Raw genomic sequence first — 6,853 nt, forward strand, 5'->3', positions numbered from 1 at the left:
TGTCTGCAAGACGAGAGAGAGAGAGAGAGAGAGAGAGAGAGAGAGAGTGAGAGCATGTGTCCAAGACTTTAATTGGCTCCCTTCAGTTGGCACCAATTAACCCATTGATTGCAGGTAAGCTACCAGGGAAACTGCAACAAATCACAGATTAGAACACTCCCACATAACACTCCCACCCTTAAAACATTGCTATGGAATAACATATGGCAAAGGCAACAAGTACATGAAATATAAACAAGCACTTACGACCTTGACAAAGCATCCGCCAAGTCATTGTCCTTTCCACGAATGTGGCGGACTGAAAGGTCATATCCCTGCAAGAACAGGCTCCTTCGCATTAAGCGCTGGTTAGAGTTTCTCATACTATGGAGGAACACTAGGGGATTATGATCAGTGTACACAATCAGTGAAACACTGGATGAAACATACACATCAAAATGGTTCAGAGCAAGAATAAGGGCCAAAGCTTCCTTTTCAATGGTAGAATAGTGCTTCTGATGGATATCAAATTTCTTTGAAAAATAGCACACAGGGTGCTCAACTCCCTCTGAATCATCTTGAAGAACTGCACCCACACCAAAGTCACTAGCGTCCACAGCTAGCTTGAAAGGTTAAACTTTTTTTCTGTTAAAATCAGGGGCAGCAAGAATAGGAGAACTGCTCAACAAGGCCTTCAGATTGTCAAAGGCCACCTGGCATGACTCCGACCAAACAAAAGGAACCTTAGGACTAAGCAGGTTAGTTAAAGGTGTAGCAACAGTGGCAAAATTTTTGCAAAAACTCCTATAGTATCCTGCCATACCCAGGAAACGTTTTAGTTCCTGCCGAGATGATGGTACAGCAAAGTTCACGATGGCCTCCACTTTTGTTCCCACTGGAGACACATGACCGTGGCCAACAACTTTACCCAAGTAAGTTACTGTGGCCTGCCCAAACTCGCACTTGGAGAGGTTCAAGGTCAAATTTGCAGCCTTTAACCGTTTGAAAACATCCCTGAGCTGGGCCAAGTGTTGAGACCAGGTAGAACTATAAATAACTAAATCATCAAGGTAAGCCTCACATCCTGCAACTCCTTCCAACACCCTATTCACCAGACGCTGGAAAGTAGCAGGTGCATTTCGCATTCCAAATGCCATAACCTTATAATGACAGAAGTTGTCCGGCGTCACAAAAGCGGAGATCTCACGGGGTCGCTGGCTGAGTGGAACCTGCCAGTAGCCTTTTAAAAGATCTAACTTTGAAACAAAAGATGCAGAACCTACTTGGTCAATACAGTCGTCTAGCCGTGGAAGAGGATAGGAGTCAGGCTTAGTGATAGCATTTACCTTACGAAAATTGGTACAAAACCGAAACGAACCATCATGTTTCTCAACTAGTAAACATGGTGAACTCCAAGCACTAAAAGTCGATTCAGCTATGTTATGTTCTAACATATACTCTACCTCTTTACGCAAAAGCTGCCGTTTAACAGGATTCACCCTATACGGGTGCTGCTTAATGGGGTTAGCTTGGCCTACATCAATGTCATGCTCTAACACATTGGTACAATATGGAACATCAGAAAACAAGGCCAAGTATTGACCAATTAACTGAATAATATCAGAGCACTCAGAGAGATTTAGATACGACAACTGAATGTCTAAATCAGCCAAGATTTTAGAATTTGGCAATCTACTCTGAGCAATCTCAGAGACAGCAACACCTTCTACGGTCTCAGCAGATGGAGCATTCAGTGTAGCCAAGGCCTTGATCTCTGTAGACCCTGGGGGCTCGTCCAATTTGGTTGGTAAAAAGCATTGGTTTTCTTTTGATATTTTGGGGACTGTATTTGTTTGTTCCCTTTGATTGAGATCATTTGGTGAGTATGGTTGTTTGAGTATTTTTGAGTATATGCATGAGTTTTCCCGGTTAGGAAGGGTGAGAGTTCCAGCTGGGTTGATTATTCGATCCTTCCATCGGTTCACTCTTTTGTTATTTTTCCTTTTTTGTTTTCGAGGTTATTCTGGGTGGAGACTTGTTCTCTGTCGGGGGTAAGCATTTCAGAACTGTGACCATTGATTAATTGGTTCAGAGTTGCTGAGGTTTTGCTTTTAAAGTCGCCTCGTGCCCGGTACACCTCAGAAGATAGATAGGAGTTAGAAGTGTTAGGCAGGTATCCGGGTGGATCTCATGTGTTTTGAGCTCAGCAACCATGCTCACTTTTTGATGGAAGTGAAAGAGGAATACTTAAGCTAGGTGAGTTAAACATTTTTTTGAGGAACTGTAATGTTTAATTGGTCCATGATCCTAACTTTAGTGTGTTAGCAGTGTTGTGTGAAGTTCCTTTGTGGACTTTAGTGTAGACTAATGCCCAGTATTGCCTTTAGATATTCGTGATTGCTTGGGGTGAGTAATCTTCTGTGGTTGGGTTAGTTCTACTTTGTTTAAAGCTTTGTTTGAGAGCATTTTTGCTGCTATTTGTCATTTTTGTAGCTGTGTGCTGTTGGACCTGTTGTGTTGGCTGAACTTCTATGTAAGAAGTAGTGTTAATAATTAAGTGTAGTTAGTGTTGAGTTTAGTAATGGCTTCTTTAGAAGACTTCCTAAAGCAACCTTCAGAAGAGTTACTTGAGTTTTTCACAAAGGATCAACTTTTGCAGTTGTCCTCTCATTATGATATTCCCTTCACAAGTAGTGAGAAGCGACTGAAGGATAGTGTGAAGGAAATCATTAGAAGTGTTTTGATTGACAATGGTATTTTGAAAGTTAAGCAGGTTTCCCCACAATCCATGACTGCTCCTTTGTCTGAAGCTGCAATTGAGCTTAGGCTCCGAGAGCTAGCTTTCCAGGAGAAACAGCTAGAGGGTAATACAAAATTAAGAGAGAAAGAAATGCTTCTTGCACATGAACGGTCTCTTAAAGAGTTGGAATTAAAAGCGGCTGCTTTAACTCCAAGAGGTGATGTTTCTCCATTTGATGTTGGTAGACATATTAAGTTAGTACCTCCTTTTTCTGAGAAAGATGTTGAGAGATATTTTTCTCATTTTAAACGTATGGCAACCACATCAAAGTGGCCTAGAACTATGTGGACTTTGCTTTTACAAAGTATCTTGGTAGGTAAAGCTCAGGAAGCTTATTCCGCTCTAAGCCTTGAGAAGAGTGCTAATTATGATGAGGTTAAAGCAGCTATATTGAGGGCATACGAGCTGGTTCCTGAAGCTTACCGCCAGCGCTTTCGAGGTTGTACAAAACTTGCTCACGACACTAATGTTGAGTTTGCAAAACAGAAGGAGAATCTGTTTGATCGGTGGTGTACATCTCAGAGGGTGGAAAGTAAGGAACATCTTAGACAACTCATTTTGCTTGAGGAATTTAAAAACTGTCTGCCTGAGGCTGTTTCTGTTTATTTGAATGAGCAGAAGGCAGTGACTTTAGAACAAGCTGCCATCTTGGCAGATGAGTTTGTCTTAACCCATAAGGTACATTGTGGTGACAAACAAGCTGAGTTTCAGGACCGGATTAAGTACAATAGGTCTCGGTTTGTAGAGTCTGTGCCCTTTGCCTCATCACCTTCCAATAAAATGACTACTGACGGTTTGATTTCAGAAAGGGCTTGTTTTTATTGTAAGAGACCAGGCCATCTTATTGCAGATTGTCCTGTTCTAAGTAAGAAACAGAAGTCTGCAAAGACTGTAGCCTTTGTAAGCCCTGTGCCAAGCCTTCCATTGACATCTTCAGTTGCTGATGTTTCATGCAAGAAAGGTGAGTTAGCTGGCTCATCATCATTTCTGATGGATGGTTTTGTGCGTCTGTCTTCTGACCCTGAACACAGGCAAGCTATCAAGATCTGGAGAGATACTGGAGCTTTTCAATCTGTGATTTTATGTGATGTCTTGTCCTTAAATGAAAAGTCAGCTCAAGGTTCAGAGGTAATTGTTAAAGGTTTTGGTGGGGGATTTTTGTCTATGCCTTTACATAACATTAATCTCCAATCAGATTTAATCTCTGGCAATGTTGTTGTGGCACTTAGTTCCCAGATTCCCATAGATGGGGTGTCCTTTATTCTAGGGAATGATTTAGCTGGTGGGAAAGTTCTTGCTGTCCCTGAAGTAACCTCTACTGTCTTCAAGTCAGATGGTCCAGACGAACTTGAATTGGCATTTCCAGAAACTTTTCCTGTCTGTGCAACTACTCGTGCTATGTCTGCTAAGAGGCAAGTTGAAGCCAAACCTTTCAACAGTCAATCTGTGATTCCACTTTATGATACTTTCATGGCCCAAGGTGACATGAACTTGGCAGGGAGTGGAAAGATGTTTCCATCCCATGAACAGTTAATACTTGAGCAAAAACAAGATCCCGGACGAGCCCCCATTATGTTACAACCCTGGCTCTAGGGATGCAACATAAAGGACACTACAACAAAGTTTGCCAATCAAAATTAAGTTTATTTCATATTAAAAGAAAAAGGGGGCTGTAGAAGCAGAAACACTACTGCTGCAGTGCTGGCTGCAAGACGAGAGAGAGAGAGAGAGAAAGAGTGAGAGCATGTGTCCAAGACTTTAAGTGGCTCCCTTCAGGTGGCACCAATTAACCCATTGATTGCAGGTAAGCTACCAGGGAAACTGCAACAAATCACAGATTAGAACACTCCCACATAACACCCTATATTCATCATATGACCTTCTGCTTATTCTCTGTTCTGTGTGAACTTGGTTCATTAAACTTCACTTGCACTTGCTATTGTTTCCGTCCTATTTATTGTTACAGTATGTAAAAAAAAAAAGTTGTATAAGGTAATTGTCCTTATTTAAAAAATAATAATAATACAATACTGTAATGTCATTAATTATATAATCCTTAAAATAATTGTCAAATTGTTAATTTACAGATATTTTTAGTAATTTAATTAAAATAACAGAAATATACTTTAAAAAAAGTTCCTAGTTATTTTCCGTAAAATTAGGATTTATTTATTTTTTAACCAGTGTATGCAGACTGTTTATTCACAAATATTGTTTTGCCATTTTTATGAGTGCATCTGGCCATAATTGATTAACAGCTTGCGAGAAGCTTATATAAAACAGATGGCATGTTGGTGCAGTGGAAATATTTAACAGAAAAAGTGTTCACAAACAGTTCTGCAGGATACAAATTACAAATCTTACCACACATAACCTAATCAACATTTGGCAACTGTTAAGCTGAAAACCTATTTGCTGTCTCTTATGTTTAGATTTCCCAGTGGATACCACTCAGAGGCACAGTGATTAGATTTGTGACTTGTTCAGACCACTTTGTGAATCCTTTTGACCAGTTGGTTGAAAATAAATTATTTAAATAAATAGATTTGATCATAAATCAGAAAACATCACAGAGCCACCAATTCAGTGCAAAGATAGTCTGTGGTTTGAAATGACAAAAGAAAAGACTCTGGAGAAACTGAAACAATGACATATTTGTTGATGCCTCATTATGTGTTGTTTGTTTATAGTTGCTGAGTTATTTGAGATCAATTGTTGCTACTTTCTGATAGTTACAGCAGAATTTGGTGATGAAACTATGAAACTGGTATTGCATTTTTCTGAGGGAGTAATCAGTCAAATGCAACCCAGCAAATTGCTTGCTTGATTGATTGATTGACTATCTTAATAAATAAATTAATTACATTAGTTTTAGTTTTTTTTCTCTCTCCATGTTGGAACCTTTAGGTACACCTTAGTATCACATTTACTCCTAAAGGGGGTGTATAAGTACCTAAATGGTGCCTATTACATTCTTAAAAGGTACCACTCCAGTAAACTTTCGTTGTATTTTTTTTTTCTCAAAGATAAATATATTTTATATTGTGCTGCCTCAAAATTTTGTGCAAACACTGAATCATGCATAAAAGCTGTACTAAAATATGCCCTTTCAAACCAGTCATGGATAAGGCATTGATGGATAAGAGCAGCATAAAACTTTGTTGTCAGTCAGTTTTTATCTACAGGCATGAAACTCAACAATAGGACAGTTATCTCCAGATGTTTCTGAAGTGATTGGCTGAATGCTTTATCTGGATGTCTGTCCTGATAACACAAACACTGCTGGTCACAATCAGCATGCAGAGCACTGATAAAGTTCTCACGCACAGGCATCCTGCAAGGACAGCCATTTCATTATAAACATAAACAAAGGGAGATTGTCAGCTACTGATACATCTTTTGTGCTGCTGCTGTAGGAAAGCATAACAACAATAGTCAAAAATCTGACAATGTGAAAAATTTGCCAAAAAAACATCAACACCACGAGCAGCATAAAATCAAAGCTGATTTTTCATTTTGGAGTAGTTTCTTCTTGACTACACCTAAGGAGAGATGATTCATGAAAGAAGACATGGCAAGCTCCGGTACATCTGAGAGAATTGATTAAATTTTTGGAAAATTTGCAAGATGGGTACTTCTAGTAACTTGAGTACATTTCTAATTAAAATATATACTTTTACTTTATTATGCTGGGTGGCGTCCATCTCATTACTTTTTATTTTAATGTTGATACAATATATGTTTTTACCCTTGGGCCTTGAGGGATGCCCCATTCATGACTGAAGTTGTAAATTAGTCTGTATTGCTTTGCAAATCAGTTTAAATAATTGGACTGAAGCAGTTTCTCTTCTCACTGGTAATGGAAAATTTAAGAACACAGAGTTTTTTTTTTTTTTTTTTTGTATCCGAAAGTGAGCTACACCAGACAAAAAAATCTCGGATTTCATCAAAAATACCTTAATTTGTGTTTCGAAGATGAACGAATGCTATAGGGTTTTAGAACAACATGAGGGTTAGTAATTAATGACAGAATTGTTGGGTGAACTATACCTTTAAGCTATGAATGTTAATGTG

This window comes from Carassius carassius, chromosome 29 (assembly GCF_963082965.1).
Source record: "Carassius carassius chromosome 29, fCarCar2.1, whole genome shotgun sequence".
In the NCBI taxonomy this organism is placed as follows: domain Eukaryota; kingdom Metazoa; phylum Chordata; class Actinopteri; order Cypriniformes; family Cyprinidae; genus Carassius; species Carassius carassius.